The sequence below is a fragment of the Oryctolagus cuniculus genome, chromosome X, assembly GCF_051225735.1.
Source record: "Oryctolagus cuniculus isolate XC-2025 breed Fujian yellow rabbit chromosome X, ASM5122573v1, whole genome shotgun sequence".
Classification (NCBI taxonomy): domain Eukaryota; kingdom Metazoa; phylum Chordata; class Mammalia; order Lagomorpha; family Leporidae; genus Oryctolagus; species Oryctolagus cuniculus.
This window is the reverse complement of record NC_142888.1, coordinates 97,325,080-97,352,574: the sequence shown is the minus strand read 5'-3', so window position 1 is coordinate 97,352,574 and position 27,495 is coordinate 97,325,080. Positions and strand designations below refer to the sequence as shown.

The 27,495-nt window shown below is 44.3% G+C and overlaps 1 long non-coding RNA gene and 1 pseudogene across 1 annotated transcript in view; both read right to left on the bottom strand.

Moving 5' to 3' along the window:
* The window catches only part of LOC149119705 (uncharacterized), a 69,822-nt gene that overhangs the window by 21,016 nt on the left and 21,311 nt on the right, over nucleotides 1-27,495 (bottom strand). The window lies entirely within an intron of this gene.
* Nucleotides 147-1,805, bottom strand: LOC149119706 (solute carrier family 35 member E1 pseudogene; annotated as a pseudogene).

Here is a 27,495-nt window from a genome sequence, read left to right as displayed (position 1 = left end):
TCCCCTGATGGGGACTCAGGCACACAAAAACACACAACTACAAAACATCCCCTGAGAAAGTGCAAGGTGAAACATCCTACCAGCTCATCAAAGAGATGGCAGAAATGTGCCCTAAAAGATAATAAATACAACAGACATTACCGGGATCACTATGATTTCCTAAAGAGCCGCCTCACTACTCTGAGAGGAGAGGTGCCCTGCTCTGGCATGAGAAGACAAGGGCAGAGGCAAGAGTTTAGTTTCCCTACCCTCGGGATCTGCCAGATACCAGCACCCATTTGCACATCCCAGAGTCAAGTTCTAGGAGTTCAAGGCTAACTGGGATTGCTTTGCACATGGGAACATTTGCCAGTGACTGCAAACAGCCACAGGGATGATGGGGAAACTTTACAGCTGGAGGTGACCTGAAGAACTCCCAGACCAGTCTCCTGGTCTGCCTGATGCCCATGTCATTCCTGGACACATCCCGGCAATGTGAAGTGAAAGCAGCATTCACGGGCGGTCACCAGTTTCTGAATCTGCCGGGAAGGCAGGGGAAGGAACCTGAGCCGGGCCTCCTCCCATCCCCTGGCCTCTACACATCATAAGGGTTGAAACTCTGAGTTTGAGAAGCTCTGTTGGCTCTAATGAAAGTGCTCTGTTAAGACGTTGTAGCCATATTGGTAGCCCCCGGGTTGCCGAGAAAGGAGCCTCTGCTCTCGCTGGGTGCCAGTCAGGTCAGCCACGGTGATGGGGAGGAGGTGCTTCTGGGCCTGCTGGTTTGCCTCGGACTTGATCTTGCTGTACAGGAGGACCCCCAGGATAGCCATCATCATGCCCAGGAGGTTGGTGCTGGTGACTGGGTTGCGCAGCGTTATCAGGGATACGATGATAACCATGATTCTCTTGGCGGCATTGGCGACCGAGTAGCTCAGGGGGCTGATAAGGTTGAGGATGCTGAAGGCGATGATGTTCTGGGCAAAGTTGAAGAAGCCACTTACAGCCAGGAGCAGGAGCATCCCAGGCCTCTGGGAGACGTCGGTCAAGTCGCTGCTGACTAGAAAAGCAGAGAGGTCCACCAAGACCCACGTGGGGATCATAAAGAAAATGGCATGGCAGCCCAGGATGTTCAGCAGCCGGAGCGGATGGATCTGAGAATCCTTCAATATCTTTTTGGAGAATATGTTCTGAAGCGAAAAGCAGAGTGTGGCAGCGAGGGTGCTGAGGAGTCCCCACACATCTAAAGACAACTCGGTCACAGTGGCCAGTAGGCCGCCACTGATGATGGGGATGAGTGACAAGTACACCTTGGTACTTTGCTTCTCTTTCATGATGACCCGGGACAAAAGGACCACCCAGATGGGCATGGTGGCCCTGACGGTGTGCGCATAGGACAAGGGCACCTTCCAGATACTCACATGCGCCGACACGGATGCAAAGTACTTGCCGAAGGCAAGCGGCAGCACATAGCGTGGGTAGAAATGCGGAGGCAGCTGCTGGCTGGGTGAGGTAGGCGGGCTGGACACCGGGCTTGAGACAGGTGGTGCTGAGGGCACACGCCAAGCTCGGAGCAGTGGTGGGAGTCCAGCACACAGCACCAGGAAGTGACACAGTGACAAAGTCACCGGGAACGGGAAGGTGCTCAGGATCAGCTTGTTGATCACGCTGCCACCCGTGCTCAGCGCAAACCATAGCAGGCACAACACCGCCACCCATGCACCCTCACACAGAGCTCTGCTGCCGCCCTCTGCACCTTGGATCCCTGAACCCACGCGCATACCCACGCTAGCGCCCATTTCCGCCGCCATCTTGCCTGATCAACCACCTCTTCCGGTCTGCCAGATGGCCTTATGCCGGAAGTGGGCGCAGCCACATGGGGGCGATAAAAAGCATTTTAGTGAGCTGAGGGGCAGCGTTCTAAAAGTTTCCCAGGCCAAAGGCAAGCTCATTTTGATGGACGAAATTCCCTGATGAGTGTGCTAGGGAAGCTATCATAAAATCCCACAGGCAAAGTGGCTAAAAACCAAAGTTAATTCCTCACAGTTCTGGTGGCTGGGCGTCAAACGGCAAAGTACTGTCGGGGTTGGCTGCTTCTGAGACTCTACTTGCCTTGCAGACGGCTGCCTTCCCACTGTATCTTCACCTGCCTTTTTATCTGTGCGCAAATACCCCTGCTGGTTCCCTGTAAATCCCAATACTTCCTTTCTTAAAGAAACAGTCCACTTGGACTCTAGCCAAAACTAATGGCCTCATTTTAATCCAATTACTTTGTAAAAGGAATAATAAACAAATACAGTCACATTCCAAACAGCGGAGTATGGAGCTTCAACATGAACTTGTGGGGACAGTGTGACCCAGTTAGGTTCAGAACAATCCCGGAATTCCCTAAGATGACTTTGAAAATAGAGTGACAGACTTCTGGAATGGCAGGCCTGCATTAATCTGACAAGCAGATCTCATCAAAATAGCTCCTTTTACAGATGTGGACACCTGTGTCCAGGAGGATAAGCACTTTGTCCAGTAGTCTCAGAGCCTCTGGGTTACATGTCTAGGCCTTCCGACTGCAGAAAGCCAATCTTTAAATAAGCACCTTAATGAAGCATTTGAATGAGTTAAAGGAACCTTTGAGTGCAAATAAACAGAACAGAATCTGCTCATCTGAATGCCCTTGGCTCGGCAAGTCAGGCCCATATTCATAACCAAAACCATGTGCACGGTAATATCACTGAAAATTGCAAAGTAGGGATATCCAGGGCTAGATCACTCCTCAGCAGCAACTAAGGACCTGGAAAATAAAGAAGGACTCTGTGGCTTTGAGTTAAGAAAGTGCTATTGCAGCTTAAATGCCTGCCTACATATTCCAGTTTCAGGTGAGCAACCACTGATAAGGTCAGCAACACAAACTCCTGATGCAGGTTGCTAATGCCAGAAGGAGCAATACAGGCATTAATCTTAATGACCATGCTTGTCTATTCAACTTGTGTGATGGTCCCTGATGCAGTGGCACAGAGGCTTGTCTTTGTTTTGCCTGACTTGGAGCATTTCCAAGGCTGGGGCAGTTTCTCAGGTGACATTTGCTGAAAGCTCACACAGGAACCAGCATGGGCCCCAGAAGCCAGGGATATCAGAGAAGATCTGGGATGAGCCACAGACTGATCAAAAAGGAGAAGGAGTGAAGGGACAGGACAGGACACACCCAGGGTAACATGGGCTTTCAAACCTCTTTCTTACAGCCTGTAATCAGGAATGCCACACACATGTCCAAGGTGGGATGCATGCTCAGGAAAGACCAGAGTAGTGCCTTAAGATTTCCCCTCTGGCTGATCAGCAGGATGCACACAAGCAGGAACAGAAGGCTATCGCAAAGAGGAGACGTTCTTGCTAGCCACTTAAGAAGTGGACCCACACAGATGTAAGGCATTTTAGGAACAGAAACACTGAGCCCTGATGGAAAGAACGCACATTTCAGTAGCCAGAGAAAACAAACACAGAATTTTCAAAATTTGTTAAGAAATAACACACAGCAAACAGGAACAACGAACCTGAAACCGCGATGGGGCAGAGATATGAATGATAGATGTATGTGTCTTAAACAAGAAGCCGTGTGTCATGCAAACAAGAAAGCACGTCTCTTTTACCAGAAGTATAAGAAATTATTAGAAACTGTCCACAAGGACAGAAGTTGAGGCCACGCTTTTGGATAGAGAAACAGCCCAATTAAACCATAGAGGAACTGGAGGAAATCAGGAAATCGTTATTTGAACAAAATGACAATGTCAATAAAGAAACACAAATGACAGAAAGGAAGCGAACAGAAAGTTTGGAGCCAGAAAAAAAAAAAAACTAAAGTAAAATGTTCACTAGAAAAGATTAAAAGCAGATATGAGTGGGCAGAAGAAAAGGTAAGTGAGCTTGAATGGAACATAATTGAGATTTTCTAGTCTGAGGAGCAGAAAGAAAAAAAAAACCAAGGAAACACGAATGGAGTGTAAATAAGACCAATAAGACACTATCAAGCATATCAGGTCTTTAATAATTCAAATTACATAAAAATGGGAGCCATAAAGAGACAGAAAGAATATTTGAAGAAACAAAAGTCTGAAAAAAAATTCCCAGTTAGAGGAACGACATGAGTGTACACTTCCAAGAGTGTACACATCCAAGAGGTACAAAACCCCTGAGCCAGGATAAACTCAAAGAGATCCATGCTGAGACATGTTATATTCAAATTGGAAAAAGACAAAGTTTGGGACACATGTCTGGCCTAATGGTTAAGGCACCAGTTGGGACACCCCCATCCCATATTGGCATTCCTGCGTTCAAGTTCCAGCTCGGGCCCCTGGTTCCAGCTTCCTGCTAATGCAGCCACTATTGGGCAGCAGAGATAGCTCAAGTAGTTTGGTTGCTGACACTGCCATGGGAGAACTGGATGAAGTTACCCACTCCAGGTTTCAGAGCCATAGATGTGGCAGGCATTTGGGGAGTGAGCTGCCGATGGAAGTACTCTCATGCTAACTCTCCTGCTCTCTAACTCTCACTTATATTAAGTAACATAAATAATTTTAAAAGACAAAATAAAAATATGAAGTCAGCAAGAGAGAAAAGACTCATCACATGCAAGGGATCCTCAATAAGGTTAAATCACTGGAAACCATGGAGGCCGGGATATAGAAAACCTTTAAAATGCTTAATGAAAACTAACGGCCAAGGACTGCGCTCTCAACAGTGGGATCCTTCAAAATGAGGGAGAAATTAAAACATGCTCATATGAAACAAAGTTGAGAATTCTCAACAAGACTGAAATGAAGGACAAGAGGCCCAAACTCAGCAATATGAGAAATAAAGACTGAAATAAAAAGGTAACTGCATGGCAAGTATAAAAGCCAGTATTGTTGTATTTCTGGGTTTTAACACCACATTGAAGCCCATATGTTTATTTTTTATTTGAGAGGCAGAACGAGAACGGAGCAGAGACAGAGAAAGAGAGAGCTCCCACCTGCTGGCTCTCCCCACAAATGCTGTGGAGCCAGGAACACAATCTGGGCTACAACCATGTGGGCCTTCCCCTCTGAGCAACCCAAGAGGTGACTTCAGGGCTACCCCAAATGCCCTTCCATGGCTCTACTTTTTATCTCATGTACAATTCAAGGAAAAATATACAAAAATAATTATAAATGTACATTTTTGTACATGCAATATATAAAGATTTTATAATCTGTGACAAGGAGTAGACTCTCTGTACACCATTTTAGGTAGCATCAACTCAAATTAAATAGATACCAATTTAGGATGTTATATCTAACTCCAATGTTAACATATTTGAGATAATTTCCTATATATATTTGGGGTCTGCATCCTTACTGGTGTCTTACCCAATAGGCCAAATACCCACCCCGTGTTATGTCTTCTCGACACAATGCTTTTCATCAATACATAATGTCCTTCTTTGTCTCCTATACTAATTATGCTAGGATGAGTATCACCAATATGTACACAAAGTATCCCAAATGCATCCAAATAAGAAAAGGAGGAGGGAATTAAAACTGTTCACTACAAAATTTCAACTAAACTTTTACAAACTTGGTAATGGTGGAAATAAGGAGGAGAAAATGCTTAAGACATAACAGAAAACAAACATCAAGTTTTCAAAAGTAGTATCATAATTTAGATTAAAAAAATTAATCGTAATTCATTTTAACAGATTCAATGTGATCTGTAGATACAATTCTAAGGGCATAATGTTATTCCCTTCTTCCCTCCCTCCATCTCTCCCTCCTCCCCTTACCTTTTCCCTTTCTTTTAGTTCTTGAGGTAATATATTTTAAAATTACATTGCATTAAAAAGGCTTAATACTTCTCTGAATAAGAAGTTTAACAACTATAAAGCAAAAAATCTCTAGTTTAGTGGGAATGTAGACAAGAGCTATAACCAATAGTTGAATGGGAAAATGACCATTTCACCCATGCGCAGTAAATTTTAAAATATTCACATTCACAAATCATTCAACTATGTCATAAATATTTTAATGTACATAGATTTGTCTCTCCAATGAAAAAGCACATATTTTACAGAATAAATATTCAAAAAGTTGATTCTATCATATGCTGTCTACAGAAAATTACTTCAGATTCAAATACACAAATGGTTTGAAAGTAAGGCTGGAATAGGACATGCATGTTTATATCATACAGAAAAATCCAGCTGGTGTGGCTATGCTAACATCAGATAATACATGCTTGAGACCAAAATGATTATAGGACACAAAGAAGGACTTTATATATTGAAAAAATTATTGCACTAGTAAGATATAACATGGAGTGAGAATTTGCCCTGTTGGTTAAGACACTGATTACGATGTCCACGTGCCATATCAGCTGGTTCAACACTGGATGTTGTGGGCAATCGGGGAATGAAGACGAATATGGGGAAATCTCCCTCTCAGATAGAAAAAAAGACCCAGCCATTCCATTCTGGGAACTTGCCCAAAGGAAGTGAAATCAGTGTATGAAAGAGTTATCTGTATCCCCATGTTTATAGCAGCACCAACCCAGATGTTCACTAACTGATGACTGAAGCAAGAAATTGTGGTATATATGCACGATGGAATACTACTAAGACATAAAAAAGTATGAAATCCTATCTTTTGCAACCAGAAACTTTTGATGGGTGCAACTGGAAACTATTATGCTTGGTCAAATAAGCCAGTCCCCAAAAGACAACTACCATATGTTTTCCCTGGTTTGTGATAATTAATATACGGAGGATGGAAAAAAATGAGTGAAATTGATGTTGAGATTTGATTAGTTTATGTCCCTTTTATGTCCATTTGAGGAACAGCGGTTTTCTATGTAGTACCTGTTGAATTCATTATTTCGTGGAGAGTTACACTTATGATTATAAACTAATTTAAAAGTATGTCCCTGAAAAAAAAAATAAGAAAAATAAAGGAAGGGGGAGGGAGTGTAGGTTGGGAATTATTATGCACTTAATACTGTACATATAAAATACATGAAATGTGTTCCTTTTATATAAATACAACACAATAAAACAATTACAGACGGTAACACACCTAACAATAGAGCCGCTCTATATGAAGTAACACTGATAGAAGTAAAGGGAGAAATAGGTATTTCTCAATATCCTTGGATACACCAATCCCACATTTTCAATGAGGGATGGAACAACTAGAAAGAGATCAAATAGGAAATGGTGTACTTGAACAAAACAAAACTAGAATGCAAATATTCTCAACAGACCTTTCAATCATACAGCAGAATACACATGTTCTCTCACGTATACACGAAAATTCACCAGAACCCCTCAATTGCTATGCCACAGAACATGTTTGAATATACTTGAAAAGACAGAAGTCATATAAGATATCTTCACCAATCACAATGAACTTATATATCCATAGAGGAAAGAAAAATGGATTTCACAAATGTGTGAAAATAAACAACACACAGTTCAACAACCAGTGGGTTAAAAGCAATATCACTGAGGACATTAGAAAATACTTAGAGATGAATTACAATGAAAAAAGTACAGCGAGAGTAATGCCCAGAGGACAATTTATATTCACACACATCTACAATAGTAAAGAACAAATATCTGAAATCAAAATTTTGATGTATGTATATAATACAAACAACCACAAAAGAAGAAACGAATTCAATGCTAGCACAAGGAAGAAAGTAAGAGACTTTAGACAGAAAAAACAGCACAGAGGAAAGCATTATTGAAAAATGATTGGGTTCCATGATTGCTGAATAGGAAAATGATGTGCTGACATTGACCAGGGGAGGGTAGCAGAAGAAAAGCGGAGGAAGTGTATTCTCAGGGGAGAGTTGGAGAGAAGTTTGCAGTGGAAATTCTACAGAAAGAAGCGGGATGCCATCGAGCGGTGTGGAAAGAGTGGACGCACAGCAGCCAGAGGGGACACTACGACACGACATCTGCAGCTGGGGGTTGGAGGAGACACCAGCTTCTGAGAGCAAGGTGAAGGCAGCCCATGGCAGCCCATGCCACTGTGGATATTGCGTGAGGGAGAACCGTGTGGACCACACCGAATTTGAATCCGGCCTAGAGCCCTATCAGGGGCAGTGCACCCACCTAATCCAGGGAAGGAAAAGCACATGTTTTTCTCCCTTTTCCCCAACAAGGAAGCCCGACAACCAGTGGGGAGAAGGTGCCATCTTGATACCAGGAGAGGCTGTGGCTGCTCTTCGTGCACACCAACCATGGGATTTTACCAGAGGGGAAAAGTCTGCATTTCCCACTGATTTTGAGTGTGGCTGGGAGGGATGATGGGTCCTGGGCACCCACTTAGGATTGTGATGGTGATGCCCCCATCCTCTCAACCTATCACAGGCTCCAGGGCTCAAACTTCTAAGGCAGAGCACCCACAGGCAGCAGGCTCTGGGGACATCACTTCTCTCTCCGTGGACAGGGTAGGTTTTCAGGGCTGCGAGGGGATGCACTGTACCCTGTGATCATGGGAGCCTTCAGAGCTGTGATTGTGAGAATTCTGTGACTTCATAATTGGGCATGGGGTGTAGCTGGGTCTCTGGACAATCACTCTGTCTGGAGCCAGAGGTTCCGACTACCTGGAGTGGATCATTGCCAAGGGTTCCATGCTCACACTGAGGTCTGCACAAACCCCTTTATGTGGTTCACGTGCCAACTTCAGTGAGGGTTATGCCTAATGTGGGCTAATACTGGGCATTGATCACCTTGGCAAAGAGGTGAGGGTGTGATTACACCGATGGAAGTGATCATACCCTCTGCCCTGCTGAAAATAGAGGGGATCTAGTAGGTCCAACGTAGGTGTCACCCTGGATTCTCACTCCAACCTTCAGCACTGACCTGAGCTCCCTGTCCTCGCCCCCAGCACACACTTCTGAGCAGTGAAGGAGCAGACACTCCACTAAACCACAAAGGCATAGTTCTGAGATAAAAGCCATCAGAGGAGATAACCAACAAGTGTTTCCACAAATGCCTAAAAATAAATGCTGAAGTACAAGAAACATGAAGACAACATGACACCCCCAAATGAACACAACAACACCTTAACGTTAGAATGTGAAGATGTACAGCTTGATGAAATGCCAGAAAAGGAATTCAGAAGAATGATCATAGGATTATTCAGAGGCAATGAGAAGCAACTTCATGAGTTAAAGAAATCCATACATGAAACGGATGAAAATTTTACCAATGATAGATACATTGAGAGAAATCAAACTGAATGTTTAGAAATTAAATATGCAAAAGGTCACATAAAATACAGTGGAAAGTCATAACAACAGACTTGGTGATGTAGAGCAAAGAATATGTGAGCTAGAAGATAAATCGTTGGAAATATCTCATCAGATTAAAGAAGGGGGGATGAAATTAGAAAAAGAAAAGTGTGTTGGGAATTTATGGGATACTAGCAAACGATACAACATACAGGTCTTAGGAGTTCATGAAGACATGGAAAATGGATTAGAAGAATTATTCAGTGAAATAATAAGAAAACTTCCCTGCTTTGAAGAAAGAATGGGAACTCCAAGTACAGGAAGCACATAGAATGCCTAATGGACATGACCAGAAAAGACCTTCACCAAGACACACTGTAGTCAGGCTGTCAACAGTAAAACATGAAGAAAATGTTCTAAAATGTGCCCAAGAGAAATGTCAGATTACTTTCAGAGAATCTCCAATTAGACTGACAGCTGATTTCTCATCAGAAACCCTACAGGCTAGGAGATAATGGAGAGACACAGTCCAAGTGTTAAGAGAAAAAAAATGTCAGCCCATTATACTGTACCCTGCCAAGCTCTCATTTATGAATGGAAGGTGAAATAAAGACCTCCCATAACAAAAATAAATTGAAAGCATTTGTCAACACTCCTCCAGCCTTAAAAAGATGCTTAAGGACGTGTAACACACAGAGACACAGAAAGATAGTCATCATTATGAAAGAATGTGAGGGCAGAAAATCTCCCAGTAAAAGCACAAAAAAGACATCCAATGCAAACAATAGGAATATTTATGGAATAAGAGCATGGCCAAGTTATTATTTATCAAAAGCAACCTAGAATGTAAATGACCTAAATTCTCAAATTAAAAGATACAGGCAGGATGAATGGATTGAAAAACAAGACCATCTATTGGCTGACTACAAGAAACACACCTTACCAACAAAAAACCAAAAAGACTGAAAGTGAAGGGATGGAAAATGATATTACATGCTAACAGAAAGCAAAAATGAGCAGGTGTAGCCATCCTAATATCAGACAAAATAGACTTTAATGCAAAAATCTGTTGAAAGAGACAAAGAAGGGTATTATACAGTGATTAAGGAATCAATTCAACAGGAAGATGTGACTATAATAAATATATATGTACCCAATGCCAAGGCAACTGGCTATTTAAAACAAATGTTAATGGATCTGAAGGGAGATACAGACTCCAATACAATATTAATAGGAGACTTCAATACCCCCTTTCAACAATGAACATATCAACTAGACAGAAAAAGCAACAGAGCTAATCTGCACTATGGACCAGATGCACCTAATTGATATCTACAGAACATTTCACCCCACGGTTGAAGAATGTGGGGAGCAATCCGGACTGGACTAAGTTAGTGGAATTAAGACTTATTCTATGCATCTGCTCTCCCACAATATGGCGCTGGGAGAGAAGTAAACAGCTTCCGCACAGCTGCCTCCAGTTCAACTAATAAACTGTAGGACTTGCTCCTGATTGGAGGAGAGCAGCGTACTCGGCGTGTGGGCAGCCGAGTTGGGATTGGCGGAGGAGGACTATAAAGGAGGAGAGAAACGGCATGCACCGGGAACATCTATGGGGAACATCTAGCTGAAGGAACACCTGTGCAGCCCCCGAGAAGAGCCGGCCGGCGGTGTGCCGCTCCCCTGCGGAAGTGGGGAATGCGGCCAGGGGGAACTGCCCTTCCACGGAGGTGGAAGGGATAGTAGCCAACCCGGGAAGAACCAGCAGCAAACCCGGGGAGGGCCGAGCAGACGAAAGAACAGCGCAGGGTCCTGTGTCATTCCTCCACGAAGAGGGGGAGCGACAAAGAAGACACATTTGTTTCCTCAGTGAGTGGAACTTTCTCTAGGGTAGATCATATACTGGGCCATATTGCAAGTATCAGAAAATTAAAAAAAAAAAAAAGGAAATCATGGCATGTATCTTTTCTGACCACAATGGAATGAAGCTGGAAGTTAGTAATGTAATATTCTCCACAAAATATGCAGACACATGGAGACTGAATAACATGATCCTGAATGAACAGTGGGTAATAGGAGAAATCAAAAGGGAAATAAAAAAATCCCTTGAAATGAATGAAGATGGAAATACAACATATCAAAACCCATGGTATACAGGGATACAGGATTGGATCATGATGGCGGGACAGGTAGGGAGCTTACTGCTCCCCACAGTCTAGGAGAAGATAGTTTAAAAAAAAGTGGAAGGAGTTTGTTCTTGGGGATAAGTTGGGAAACAATTGCAGAGGAAAATCCACACAAATTAGAGGGAAACTCTGGACCTACGTGGAGGTTGTGGACACACACAACTCAGGACCCCAGCAGCTGAGAACCTCAGCACCAGCTCCAAAGTGAGGTGAGACCAGACTGCAGCATCCCAAGTCACTGGCAATAAAGCCACGGGAAGAGCCTGGAGAGAATCTGGCCAGGAGCCCTGTTCGGGATAGTATACCTGGCAAAGCAGAGGAAGAAAAGAAGCAGGGGGCATGTTTCTCTCTCCTCGATCACCCTGCAACAGTATCCTGTAAGAGGCCAATAGAGCACAGGTGCCTTTGGACACAGTTCATTTTTTAAGCTTTTATTTAATGAATGCATTTTTCATAGGTACAACTTTAGGAATACAGTGGTTCATTCCCCCCTACCCACCCACCCCACCCCGACTCCCATCCTGACTCCCATCCCATCTCCTACTCCCTCTCCCATCCCCTTCTTCATTATGCTTCGTGTTTAGTTTGATTTTATATACAGAAGACCAATTCTATGTGAAGTACAGATTTCAACAGTTTGCACCCACACACCCACACAACATATAGAAGGGGCTGGTGCTATGGCATAGTGGGTAAAGCAGCAGTGCTAGCATCCCATATGGGTGCTAGCTTGAGTCCTGGCTGCTCCACTTCCAATCCAGCTCCCTGCTAATGTGCCCGGGGAAAGCAGCAGCAGATGGCCCAAGTCCTTGGACCCCTGAACCTATGTTAGAGACCTGGAGGAAGCTCCTGGCTCCTGTCTTCAGATCGGCAGGGTTTCAGCCACTATGGCCATTTGGGGAATGAATCATCAGATGGAAGACCTCTCTCTCTCTCTCTCTCTCTCTCTCTCTCTCTGCATCTCTGTAATTCTGCCTTTCAAATAAATATTTAAAAACTAAAACATTTAAAGCCAGGAAATGAAGGTCTAGAGGATGTGGCCAGGATGTTATGACCTGGTGAGTACACCAGAATATAAACAGTATAGCCAGGGGATAAATCCAAGGGAGAAGGGTATATGTGAATTGTGAAAGAATAAAGAAATGAGGCAAGTGGTTGGCATGTGGCACACCAGGTTAGGATGCTGCTAGGAATACCACATTCCATACTAGAGCTGTGGTTTGAATCTCAATAATTCAGTTTCTCATTGAGCTTCCTGCTAATGCACTTAGGAAGGGGGTACATAAAGGCCTAAGCCTTTGGGTACCTGGTCAGCCATGGGGATTGCCAACCTAGAGTTCCAGGCCAATGCCTTTGGCCTAATCCAGTCCTGCCTCATGTTAATACTAAGAAGTAAATTAGCAGATGGAAAATCTCTGTGTCTCTCCCATTGTCGCTATCAATCTGCCAATCATATCAATGAATGAATGAATGAATGAATGAATTTTAAGGAAATAAAAAAGAATCAAGCAAAGGAGTAGCATCATGTAGGGATGGTGCAGTTGGGCAGCTCAGGTGCAATCACATGGGGAAGGCATCATAGGGAACACCAGAGAAGCCAGCAAAGGGAAGCAACAACAGGGAAATATCTCCATGGGTGTCTGCCATTATGTTCAGGCAGATGAACAGGCCTGAACAGCCACCAAGTAGTAAAATGCAGGTGCTTAAGGAGAGAATAAAGCCATGATATTAATATTAGATGTGTATTGGTGAATGTGTAAAGCCAAGAGCTTCTGATCACATAGGTATGGCAAATGACTGTGGGTGTAAAGTCAAGCCAGGAGCAAATCCTAATTGGGGAAGGCACAACAATTTTCAGTCTCAATGCTTAAATCAACACAAGCAAGCCTAGTGAACAAGAGGTTCAAGACATGTACTAAGACACGAGAGTCTCACCATAAGTTAACAACCACTGGAGTCTCTCAAGTTGGCAAGAACAGAGAGTGAGTCCAGATGATAGACGCAAGTTGGTTGGGGTCTAGAGGTCAAAACATGAGGTTATGATGTGGGAAGTACACCAAGTACTTAACGGCACATGGGCATGGCGAAGTCAGTAAAGCAATAAGGAAGGGCAGATAGGTATGGGCAGGGTTCAGTGAAAAGATGTCTGGACAGGAAGGTATGGACAGGTGGAGATGGACCACTGGGTAACCCAAGATGTATATGGCTACATGCACCACATGGAGAATGCACTATGGGCATTTCCGCAAAAGCAAATAAGAGGGAGCAAGGTCAGGTGGACAAGGAAAACAAACTACCGACAGGGCTTTTTCTTAGATGTTCTACCCATTGGATTTGAGCAAGTGAACAAGGCCTAATTTTAATATGACTTTTTTTCTATGGCCAGCTGTGTGAAGCCAGGAACCTAAAGGCATAAACATATGCCATGGGAAAAGTTAACACAGGGGCTAATACCAGGTGGGGAAAGCCCAGTGGATAACTATAGATACATTTGGGAAGATAAGAAAACCTGGAAGACAATTTTTGGAGGACACCGATAAGTAGACCAGGCCATGGGGTAAAGATAAAAGCATACAGTCACAGGTGCATGTGCATGGGAGCTGTCACGGTGTGTGGAATAGTGAATAAGCCTAGTAGAGAAGTCATAAGTCATCAAAACTCAACAAGATGAAGGCCTATGGCATAAGGCTAGGAGTGTTAATACTGGATGGATGTGGCCAGTAGGACTAAGCCAAGGTAATGGGCAGATGAGGATGGATGGGGAACAAGTGCTAAAAGATCTGGCATGGATGAACTGCCAAGAGCAAAATACTCAAGTAGATAAGCTCAGAGTTATGGCCTGTGGATACATGCATATGGGTAAGCAGTAGCTAGGCACATGCAGATGGCCATGAGGACAGGGCATAGAGGGCAAAATTGGGGGCATGGCCAGGGCTGAGGGAGAGTGGGGCAAGTCCAGCATTCCAAGGCTGGGAGCCTAAGCAAATCGCAATATCTCCAGGAATTTTTTTTTGACAGGCAGAGTGGACAGTGAGAGAGAGAGAGACAGAGAGAAAGGTCTTCCTTTGCCGTTGGTTCACCCTCCAATGGCCGCCGTGGCCAGCGCGCTGCGGCCGGCGCACCGCGCTGATCTGATGGCAGGAGCCAGGAGCCAGGTGCTTTTCCTGGTCTCCCATGGGGTGCAGGGCCCAAGCACCTGGGCCATCCTCCACTGCACTCCCTCGCCACAGCAGAGAGCTGGCCTGGAAGAGGGGCAACCGGGACAGAATCCGGCGCCCCGACCGGGACTAGAACCCGGTGTGCCGGCGCCGCTAGGCGGAGGATTAGCCTAGTGAGCCGCGGCGCCGGCCTCCAGGAATTTTTATATATTGAATAATTGGTCCAGGTGGACAAGGTTAATATATAAGGCCAGTGGTTTTTGGTAAGGATGTTATCACATTATGAAATGATGAGGATATTAACTCCAGTTGGGTGTCATCAGATGTGTAAGGACAAGGGTTTCTGGGGACATGGTTTCAGCAAAATGAATTTAGATACATTAAAGCATGATGGGAGCTCCAATGCACAAAGTTAGAAGGATAATACAAGGGATGGGGCCACAGGCTTAAGACTTGAGAGTCTCACTGATAAAAAAATTCATGGAGGCTGCTCAAGATGTGTAGGCACGCTGAGTAAAATCAGATGCTTAAGGACAGTTAGCTAGGGACCGGACGTTAAAGCCTTGGGTATAAGGCCAGGAGGTTATGACTGGTGAGTACAGCAGAAGGATTATATCACTTTAATATGGTTAGTGTGGTAACACAGATGGGTCTTGCAGAGGGGAAAAGAACTTTCTTAATACCAGGAGAACTGCCAGGTGGAAAGGACAATGAGTAAGCCAAGGATTGTATGCCCATGTGAGAATAGTATGTTCCAAAGGGCTAGTGGCCATAGGCAAAAGGTCAAAGTTAGAGTGAGAAAAGAGTATACAAGACCTTTGGAGTTCAGTATAGGGGAGACCTTCCAGGTACATAACACCATAGGGTTGGGTTGCGTTGGGTTGGGCAGACAAGGCAATTGCATATAACATGTTGGATAATAACAGGAATTTAGGAATATATTGTTGATATCATGATATTGTTAGCTGGTGAGTAAAGTCAGTAGGTTAATATCAGATAGGTATGACCAAAAGTGTTAACTCCATGACTTAATGGGCATAAGGATATAGTGACAAGTAAGGGCTTGGCTTGGAGTGGAACACTACAAGGGTGGGCTGGCATGGGGCATTCCAGTTTTAAGGCAAGGTAGGCAAACCTGGTTGGGCCTGTCAACAAGTCCAGGTGAGGTTTCAAAGAGATGGTTACAACACACCAGGAGTCAGTACAGGGAATGTGGCCAGAGGTTTAAGTCCACACAGGTGGGTCTACCCAGGCAAGGCCAGAGTAAGTTCAGATATCTGTTAAGCAAATTAAGCCTAAAATGTTATGACCAGTTGAGAATACCAGGAGTTCAATGTCAGCTTGTACATACCCAGCTGTGTAAATAAGGGCAAACAGGCAGAAATATATTAACAGGAGGTAAAGATATGAAGAGGGTACTTCCAAAGGAAGAAAACCCACTGAGTAAGACCAAGTTTATTAAGATGAGGTTGACAAAGCATGGTAAGCAGAGCCATGTAGCAGTCAGAAAGTTGTGTGATTGCAGGTGTGCCAAAGGGTCACATCAAGGGGAAAAACCATAGGGGAAGCTGTGCAGGAAGTGGTAGATATGGTATCTGGGCCAGGGCAAAGGCATTTGAATGTAGCCCTTTGGTTAGGCCGTAAAGCTAAGACTGGGGAGTTAATCCTAGAAGAGTTTAGTTTGGGGAGTAAGACTTGGAGGCTGATTCCAGCTGGGGATGGACAATTATTAAAGTCCATGGGCTTTAGGCATATAACTAGCTAGAAGCAGTACAGGTATGAGGTCTGACTAGGGTATAATGCGAGGCAGGAGAATTTATGTGGCTGAATCTAGATGTTTAATGCAATGTGGGCAAGTCTGCTGAGCAAGGGAGAGCTGGAAAGTGAGCTAAGGAGATCTGTGATTGTGAAGCCACAGGGTTCAGGAAGTAATTTTGACAGTTATGAATGACCATGCAGGTCTCTCCATGTGGCAATGGCCAGAGTAAGATCAAGTATCTGTGTGAATATGATTGATAGATTTTGGTGGCCAAAAATTATTTCCAGGTGATTACACCAGACTTGTTAATATCACACAGGCATGGCCAGGTATGTAAAGCAGGGAGATGGAAGTGGGAGAAGGGTATGACTCAGGTAAGGGCAATGGATCTGGCCTTGACATTGGAGGCACTACATGTAGTGAAGACTCAGTGGTTGATCCCAGATACAGAAGGCCACATGATTGAGGCACAATGGGAAGTGCTGGACAAGTAACTATAAGTATAGGAGGAGCTCAAGAAGGCCAACGATTCATAGCAGGCTGGCTAAGAACTGGGGAGGCTTTCTAGGGTTCCATGGCCTCAGGTTTAGGACAGGTTGGCTAAGCCTTCTATGTAAATCCAGTTGGTTAATACCAGGAGGTTACCATCTGTTGAGTAAGGCCAGGAAGTTAATGTCTGCTGGGTATGGTCAGGTCATAGGGCTAGAGGGAATGCCAGGGGGAAAAGCACAAGTAGACAGTCTAAGAAATGTAAAGTTGTGGGCAGGTGAGGGCTGAACATAAAGGACAGTGTTCATGGCCATATGGTCAAGATTTGAACCAGGTGGCAGAAGACAATATCATGGGGCTAAGGCCAGGCACAGAAACTCTGGGAGACAAAACCACCAGTACAAAGAGATCAGTTAAGAATAGAGGAATCAGCACACATGTGTAAAACAGTAGCTCTTATGCATAGTGTATAAGAACAGAATGCATGCTTAATATGTAATAACAAATAGATGAGGCCAGGGCCTTAAGCCTAGGAGGCTGGGCTCTAGTGATAAGCACTGGGATGGAAATAGCAGATGGAGATGGCCATGTGGTAAAGAATGTGTGGGCAGAGTGGGTGGGAAAAGGCAGAATGAATGGTACTAGGCATGTGGGCAGTCCTATGGACAAGTGGATTGGTATGGAGGTTTACTGCCAGATTGGGGATGACCACTAAATAATGCAACGTGCCAATAGCCATTTGTGGAAGGAAGGCCAGAGGGCATCTAGGAAATGGAAATTACAAGAGCAAATTCCAGGCAGGTGTAATTAGGACTGGTGAGTTCCGGTATGTTGTGCAAGGCCTCAGTGCAAGGCCTGTTTGCTAAAGGCATCTCCAAAATATCTGTTGACAACACCAAGGAGGCAAGGCAAGGCAGAAAAGACAAGGGTCCAATATCTGGGAGGCAAGGCCACAGGTCAAAAGCCAGAAGGGAAAAAGCATGGCCACATGGACAAAACCACAGAAAAAAACAGGCTGGTAGGTCTGGCCAAGTTAACAAAGCTGCATTGTAAATGGCAGATAGGCAAGGCCAGGCCAGTGGGATAAGGTCTGGTAGGAAAAGCTGGGGTCAGGTAGAGGAAGCGTGGATGGACAGGGAATTTTGGTCATGGTCATTTAGCATTAGGGTTGAGGTCATGCAGCCAAAACTTGAGTGCAAGTGTATTAAGACCAATGGGTTAATCACAGGAGGTAAGGCCAAGAGATGAGGTCCTGGGGACTGGCAAGTGGAGGGAAGATAGATGGGCAATAGTAGGTGAATATATCTCAGTGGGACTGTCAGACCAGCTGTGTAGGGGCAGGAGGAATGGGCTTCATGTGTTTTAAGGGGCCAAGGTTATGGGGATTTTATTGCCGCATTGAGAGTACCCAATGGACAGTAGAATGTGCTCATGGCTAGGACTTGAAGGGTTTGTAGTAATAGCAAACAGACAATCAGTGGATGGGAGTATAGGGAAAGAATTCTGGCCAAGGGTAGATGGCCTTATGGTTCTAAGTGTGGAATGCCTGAATGTTTGATCCATTGTGCAAGTGAAAACACTGAAGGTCAAGTGGCCTGCTGGAAAGGATGGTGTTCTGGGAAGGTATTTCTGGCCTGTTGGAAAAAGACATCCTAGAAAGACACTTAGGTTAGACCAGAAGGTTATGATCCATATGGTTATTGCCTGGTGGACAAGGCCAGGTGGGCATTGCAAAGTAAACATGCTAAAAAGTAGGTCACCAACAGTGTATGCCCATGGGAATCAGAAAGAAAGGGAAATGTAATATTGGAAGATCAGTTAAGTAATGTCCAATGTATTTTGGTCCATTTGCTAAGACCAGTAGGATAGGCTATGGTATAGAGGTCATGAAATGAAAGCCAATGTGTTAAGGCCATGGGGAAGTAGCCTGGGGCTAAGTTCGGGAGTGAAGGCCAGGGTATGCAGGCCAGGTCTTTAGAGCAGGAAGTGAGAATAGGGACTTATGGCCAAGAGTTTAGTGGCAGAATGGTACCGTACCAATGGATAACAATGGCCATGAGTCCAATACCATAAGGTAAGGCCTGGAGGGAAAGATAGATGGTGAGTCCAAGGGTGTAGTGACAGGGAGATGGGCCTTGTCATTACAGGGGATAAAAACAATGGGGTGTAGTCAGAAAGGTACTGTGGGTGGATCAGATAATGTGCAAAAGTCCACTGAAGGGTAGATCTTGGAGGTAAGAGCTTTGGAAATGCAGGGGAGATGTTCAAAGACTAGGAGTTCTGGACAGAAGCTCATGCCCCTGCGTTTCAAACTAGGGGCAATGACTGGTTGCCATGCCAGTTGGGTTGGCCATATTAAAGTTAGATGGTTTTGACCAGGTGAACCAAACCAAGAGGGAGAAGTAGGAGGACAATGTCAGGATGTCAAATCTGGGTAAGCAAGGACAGGGAGGTTAGACCCAGTTTCACTGCCTGGTGGATAAAGCTACAAGAGAAGGACTTGATATTCTGGCCAGGGGTGCATGAGCATAAAGTTTGAGCCTGATGTGTTAGGTAAGATAATCAGGAAGGTAATAACTCCAGGTACTTGTGATGAGGTTGTTAAAGCCGGTGAGTTTATACCAGGTGATATAAGTCCAGAAAGATAGGTCCAGGAGTTAGTGCCAAACATTATGGCCTCTGCATAAAGGTCACCAGGTTTGGTTCAGGATGTAAGACATCACAGTAAAAACCACATAGGTATACCAAACATCTATGATCAGGTTTTCAGAGCTGATAATCAGATGGAGTAGGAAACTACAGGGGTAGTTCTTCTATTCTGTTGGCAAAGGTAAAGATCAGAGTATCTACCTGTTGGCAAGGATTCAGGCATTGAGATTGGGCTGGGGTGGGGGAATTCCAAGGAGGAGAATGTTTGATCTGTTAGGTCCAGATGAAATGCCAAGGGAGGAGTAGAAGGGCCCAGTGGGCAATACCAGGAGGACAAGGTGACAGAGGTGAAAATAGGAAGAGAAGGGTAAAAGGGCAAATATCAGACAGGGCTCTATGACCATAGAGTCCTGGCCATGCTAGCACAGCCTGAATACAAAGCCATATGTGTTAAGCCCACTAATATAGTGGTACCAAAGGCAATGTGGTTAAGTCCAGTGAATAAGGCCAGGAGATGAAGGTGTATGGGATAAGGCCAGGAGGTTATGACCTGGTAAGAGTAAAACAGTCTCCTTCCTTTAGTCTGAATCAGCCTTATTTGGGGGGACATTCAGGGGAGAGAAGCAGCAGAAGGAAAAACTTTCGTCTCTCTCCCTCCATATCTGTCACTCTGCCATCTATATAGTAAATGAGTAAATGAATAAATATTCAGGAAAAAAAAGAGTTTGGCAATTGCATAGCACTTGGGGATAGTGCAATGGGTCAGTTCAGGTGCAAATGGCCATATGGGGAATGTATGGAGAGAAGGTCCAGAAAGGTCAGTAAACAATGAAAATGCCTGGACTGTAGGACAAGGGAAGGAACTAGAGGGAATCAATGTAATGGGTGTCTGCCATTACATTAAGACAGATGGACAAGTGGTACTATCCCAGAACTATCCCAGTTGAGTCGGGTAAGGCCTGGAGATGAATACAGGATATGCATAGGCAAATGTGTAAAGGCAAGAACTTCTGGTTGCACGGGTATGGCAAAAGGCTATGGGTATGAAGTCAGGCCAGAAACAAATTCCAGTTGGGGAAGGTTTAAAAATGTTCAGTCTAGATGCTTAAGGCAATATATGCAGGTCTGGTGGGCAAGGGGTTCAGGACACACTGGACTACACAAGTCTCCTCAGAACTTCACGATCCTGGAGGCTTCTCAGGAAGATTGGATCATAGAGCCAAGTTACTTAGGGTGTAGAGGTTCAACTCATGAGGTTATTATCTGGTGACTACACCAGGAACTTAACAGCAGATGGGCTGAGCCAAGTGGTTAAAGCAACAAGGAAGGGCAGAGGAGTACAGGTGGGGTATGTGTAATGCAGTCTGCTGGGCAGGAGGGTATGGACAGGTGGAGATGGCCCTTTTGGTTAATCCCAGGTGTATATGCCCACTTGGGCAGTACTGGCACAGGAACTACAGGCATGGCTACAAAAGTAAAGGTTAGCAAGGACTGGTGGACAAAGAAAGCAGACCATGGACATGGGTTTCTGTCATAGAGGTCTGCCCACTGGATCAAACAAGTAAACAAGGCCCAAGTGTAAGACCACCCGGTTTTACGGCCAGCTGTGTACTTCCTGGGACTTAAAGGTATATAGGCATGCCAAAAGGGTAAGGGCATTTGGTTAGGATGGGGAAGAATGTCAGGTGAGGAAGGCCCACTTGGATAATGGGAAGTGCTTACCACAGATGGAAAAGCCTGGTGGACATTGTGGGTTACAGATAAGGAGACCAGGCCAAAGTGTAATGCTGTAAGTACACAAAGGTGTACTGACCCAAGGAGCCTGTTATAGTGGGCAGAGCAGGGAATAAGAACTGGTGCATAAGTCAGCAAAGACTATGAGATGAAAGCCTATAGGATAAGGTCTTAAGTCTATGACCTGTGACCGCACAAGGGCAGATGGATCTGGCCAGGTAAATAGAGGCATGGGGAATGGGTAGATGAGTATGGATGTAACATTAAGTGCTAAAAGTTTTAGCCAGGGGTGAACTGCCAGGAGCAGAAGCCGCAGTGGATAAGCACAGGTACATATGGCCATGAGGGTAGGGTATGTGGGGCAGGATCCGGGGGCATGGCCACAAGTAGAGGGACAAGGAGAGGCCAGTGGTCCAAGGAAAGGTACCTAAGCACATGGGGATATTTCCAGAGTATTTACTCACTAGATTGGGAATGGTATCCCAAGTTGATATTACCTCAAGCTGGGTGTCACTACATGTGCAAGGATATGGGTTTATGGGTATGTAAATATAGAAAAATGAACTTATGGCAAGATGGATAGAAGCAGGTGGAACAGGACTATGTGTGGCAGCAGAACTAGGGGCAATGTGGTCTGAGTAAAGGGATACCGCCAGATTGGGAGTGCCAATTGGATAAGATTATATGCAAAAGCCACGTGGGGAAGGCCATGGGCATCAGGAAAGGGAACTGCAGCCAGGGTTTCTTTTTTAGAAAGCTTTTATTTAATAAATATACATTTCATACGTACAACTTTTGGATTATAGCAGTACTTTTCCCCATACCCGCCCTCCCACCCCCAAAAAACCGTCCCACCTCTTTATTAAGATTCATTTTAATTATCTTTATATACAGAAGATCAACTTTATACTAAGTAAGGATTTCAACAGTTTGCACCTACACAGACACACAAAGTATAAAGTAATGTTTGAAGACTAGTTTAACCGTTAATTCTCAAAGTACAACTCATTAAGGACAGAGCTCACTACATGGGGAATAAGGGAACAACTCCTGTTGTTAATTTAACAATTGAAACTCTTTTATTATTTAGTTATTTATTTGAGATATAGAGTTACAGACAGTGAGCGGGAGAGTCAGAGTGAAAGCTCTTCCATCCACTGGTTCATTCCCCAAATGGCTGCAGTGGCCGGGGCTGTGCCGCTCCGAAGCCAGGAACTAGGTGCTTCTTCCTGGTCTCCCAAATGGGTGCAGGGGCCCAAGACCTTGGGCCATCTTCTACTGCTTTCCCAGGCCACAGCAGAGAGCTGGATTGGAAGGGGAACAGCCGGGACTAGAACCGGTGCCCATATGCAATCCCAACACTGCAGGGGGAGGATTAACCTACTGCACCACAACATCAGCCCTTTGAAACTCTTGTTTATGACATCAGTGATCACTCGAGGCTCTTGTCATGAGCTGCCAAGGCTATGGAAGCCTCTTGAGTCCACAAACTCTGACATTATTTAGACAGGCCCATAATCAATGTGGAAGTTCTCTCCTCCCTTCAGAGAAAGGTACCTCTTTCTTTGATGGCCCTTCTTTCCACTGGGATCTCACTCACAGAGATCATTCATGTAGGTCATTTTTTGCCACATTGTCTTGTCTTTCCATGCCTGAAATGCTCTCATGGGCTTTTTAGCCAGATCAAATTCTTTAGGGGCTGATTCTGAGGCCAGAGTGCTGTTTAGGACATTTGTCATTCTATGAGTATGCTGTGTGGCCTGCTTCCAATGCTGGATCATTCTCTCCTTTTTAATTCTATTATTATTATTTTTTTAATTTAAAATTTTCTTTATGAATGATTTCAGACATCAACTACTAAATACATGTAATAGGCATATATTGATACTATTCATACAGAGCACCACAGAATCTAAGCCATTTGAAAACTATGGATCAGAGAGCAGCCATATTTAAAATCCACAATATTTAAAGGGAAAAATTTGCCTAAACAAATTCAGATTTTCTAGGACAAAAATCTCTTAAGTAGAAAAAAAAACTCTAATGTATGCAAATAGTTCAAATAAAGAACTCACAGTAAATGAACAAAGTGATTTTCAATAATGAGATTTAGTTTTATTTGAGGAGTCTTTTTATTTAAGGCTTCTTTCTTTCTCAGAAGCATTTCATAGTATATTAACTTTCAATACTGTAACAACCTTAGCTTCTCACATTGGTGACATGCCCACATTGTAGTACAATTTACATTTCCTTGCATTTATACTCTTCCCTGAAACTCATTGGTTTTAATATGGTGTCATGTTCTAGGTTCTAAGAATTTATTCTGCATTTCCCATACCATGAACATTTCTCTGATATAGCGGTATATAATCATAATTTTCAGCAAAATTTGCTTTGAGGTAGAGAGCCAAATGAAAACTGGGAATGGATGCTCAGTCTACACTTCAACAATATATTGATTCCATATAGAAACCCTTTAGGTAGAAGGAATAAGATGTTCAATACTGGTAACTTCCTCTGAGTTGCTTCTAGCATTGGTTGGTAGGTAAACATCATTTGCAACAAAATGGAGGAATCTGGAAAACACCACGCTGAATGAAATAAGCCAGTCCCAAAGGGGCAAATATCATATGTTCTCCCTGATCTCTGACAACTAACTGAGCACTTAAAAGAAAACCTGTACTAGTGAAACTGACACTATGAGAAGGAATGACTTGATCAGCTATTGTCCTGACAGTCGAGGAAGAGCTTACTATTTTATTATTTTCTTTTTCATAGATTGCCTTGATTATGCTGAGGAATGTTCCTTCTATACCCAATTTGTTTAGAGTTTTCATCATGAAAGGGTGCTGTATTTAATCAAATGCTTTCTATGCATCTATTGATATAATCATATGGTTTTTGTTCAGCAGTTTGTTAATATGTTTATTACATTTATTGATTTTCTTTTTTAACGATTTATTTATTTATTTATTTGACAGGTAAAGTTACAGACAGTGAGAGAGAGACAGAGAGAGAGGTATTCCATCCGCTCTTCCACTCCCCAAATGGCTGCAACAGCTGGAGCGAGCTACGCTGATCCAAAGCCAGGAGCCAAGTGTCTCTTCCTGATGTCCCATGCGGTGCAGGGGCCCAAGCATTTGGACCATCCTCCACTGCTTTCCCAGGGCACATCAGATAGCTGGACTGGAAGAGGAGCAGAGGAGCAACCGGGACTAGAACCTGGTGCCCATATGGGATGCTGGTGCTGCAGGTGGAGGATTAACCTAGTGTGCCACAGCTCTGGCCCTGATTGATTTTCGAATGTTGAGCCAGCCCTGCAAATAAGGGATAAGTACCACTTGGTCTGGGTGGATGATCTTTCTGATGAGCTGCTTGATTCTATTGGCTAGAATTTTGTTGAGGATTTTTGTGTCTATTTTTATCAGGGAAATTGGTCTGTAATTCTCTTTCTCTGTTGCATATTTTTCAGCTTTAGTAAATAAGGTGATGTTTTGCTGTGGATTCACTCTGAGAAGAGGAGCATGGTGGGGGCAAGAGGCGCGGAGTCACCACACAGACACCACGAATCAGGTGAAAGCGGGCCAGAGGTGAGCAGCTCGCAGACTCATTTATTTCAGTTGGTACAGCAGCTTATATAGCCAAGGCAGCCAATCCGGTCAAGGGGCAGTTTATGCCCTAGCCAATCACAGCCTGTTGCCATGCAGGCAGGCTTCATTGCCAGGTGGTTTCCGAAGCCATTCCTGAGTAACTGATGCTCGCTTGCCAGTGACCATCTTGGCATGGCCTTCTCATTCCACCACAGTGATGCAGTCAGGATTTCAAAACTCGTGGGCACTGGTGTCTTTCCTAAAGGTCAATATAAGGCCAGTTTAGCAAGGCCATTTGCAAAATCATGGTAAGAAATTCAAGGAAGCAAGGCCAGGCAGAAAAGGACACGGTGGCATGACCCAGAAGGTGACAAATTCCTAGATAAAAGACCAGATGAGCAAGGTTTGGGAAGTTTGTGCAGTGGTTAGAGGCCCAGATTTTTCAGCCAAGTGGACAAGTCTCCAGTGAAATGAGTGCTATGTCTTGTCAGGTCAATCACACAATGAATGGCAGATATGCAAGGCCAGGACAAAAGGAAAAGGGTTTGTAGGCAAAAGATAGGTTGGGTAGGGGAGAGTTGCATGGACAGGGAATTTTGGATATGGATGTCTGATATTAGGGTGATGTCAGCTAGGCAAAAATAAATACAAGGCCAGCAAAAGGTACTAAGGCCAGGAGGTTGAGGCCAATTAGTTAATCAACAGATTTAAGGCAAAGAGGTTTGGTCATGAGAATATCAGCTGGAGATAATGGGTGAGTGGGCAATACCAGGTGACTATATCCTAGTAGGAAATAGCAGAGATTCAAACAAACCAGGTTAAGAGCAGAGGGAATTGTCCTCAAATGTCATCAGGTGCCAGGGTTATGGGATTTGTCAAGAATGTTATCGCCACAATTAGAGTACCCAGTTGGTATGGAAATGTGCTTAAGGCCAGGTTGGGAAGGATTTGTAAGCAAGGGCAGCTAAAAGTGGAAGGAATTACGGGGAAGGAATTCTGGCCAAGGGTGGATCTCCTTATAGTTCTGGCCTAGTCTACAGGGTCTACACTTCAGACTGATTGAGTAAGGACAAATATTAAGACATCTGGCCAGCTGAGGTATGACAGGTGGTTGTGGGTAGGGAGTTTCTGCCTGGAGGAAAAGATATATGATAGAAATCTAGTTCGGCCAGGCCACTAGGGTAGACATGTAGTTAATGCCACACAGAGAAGGCCAAACAATCAACCTGAGTTTTCCCACAGGTCTATCACCAACAATATCTGACCAAGGGAATCTACACAAAAGCACAATGCAATCATGGAAGACCAATTGGGCAATTATGTTGCCAAAGTTTTATTGCCTCAGGTGTAGTACAGGTTGGCTAGGCCTTCCAAGTCAGCCCAATTGGTTAATACCAGGAGATAAGAGCCAAAGAGTTACCATCTGGTGAGTAAGGCATGCAAGTTAATTCCACATGTGTATAACCACAGGGGCCTGAAGGCATATGACCATAACAAAGGGTAACTGCTCAGTTTTGGGTTGAGGGTAGTGCCAGATGGAGAAGCCCAGGTAGATAATGTCAGAGGTTAATGTGGGAGTTGTGAAAGGGCTGGGGTATCGAGGATAGTAATCATGACCAAATGGTCAAGACCTGGGTGTGGAGGCTGGAAAGACCATGTCAACAGGATTAACCCAGAAGCATGAAGCCTGGGAGGTGATGCCAGAAGTATAAATAAATGAGGCTAAAACAGAGGAGTCTAGTCATGAGTTTATGCCTACAATTCTCCAGCTCAGTGTGTAAGGGTGGATTGTCATGTAGAACTATAACAATGTGGGATATGAGGACATGGCCTTAAAGCTAGGAGGGTGTAATCCAGGGATAAGGGCTAGTGTGGAAATATCACATGAAGTTGTCCATGTGGAAAAGAATGGGTAGTCAGATGAGGTGGGTATGGGTGGGGGGATGGGATTGGTGCATATGGCAGCACTATGGACAATGGGGTCTGGATATAAGGGTAGTGCCAGATTGGAAATGCCCATCAGATAAGATTATAGGGAAAATACCAAATAGGGAAGGTCATAGGGCACATAGGGAATAGAAATTAGGACAGAGAATTCCATCCAGGATTTTTGGACCAGAAGTTTTTGTTATCTTTCACAAGGGCTGAATGTAAAGCCACTTTGAGCGGTCACCTCCAGAAGACCTGGTGAGCAAGTGAATGAGTCAAGGCCAGGCTGAAGAGGACAAGGGGACACTACCTAGGAGTCAAGGCCATAGGTCAAAGGCCAAAGGGACAAGGTCAAGGAAATTCAGGTAGGGATTTGTGGCCTAGACTTTATGGCCACTTGACCACAAGACCACAGTGAAAAGAGAGGTAGGTCTAGTCAGGTCAACAAAGCCACATGGTAAATGGCAGACAGGCAAGAGCAGTAAGATGAGGGTGGTTGGGCAATACTGGGGTTGGATAGGGGCAGAGGTGTAAGTACTGGGAATTTCAGTCACAGGCACCTGGCCTTGGGGTATAGATCAGGTAGGCAAGATTTGAGTGCAAAGACTGGGCAGGGAATTAAGGCAGGTCATAGAAGCCAATGGGTTAATCAAAAGAGTTAAGGATAAGAGGCTATGGCTGAGGGAATGTGACTGGCAAATAACAGGTATCTGGGCAGTATCAGGAAAATTAATCCTGGTGTGAAAGTGGTAGTGGGCCTGTATTTTGTCAGGGGCCAAAGATTT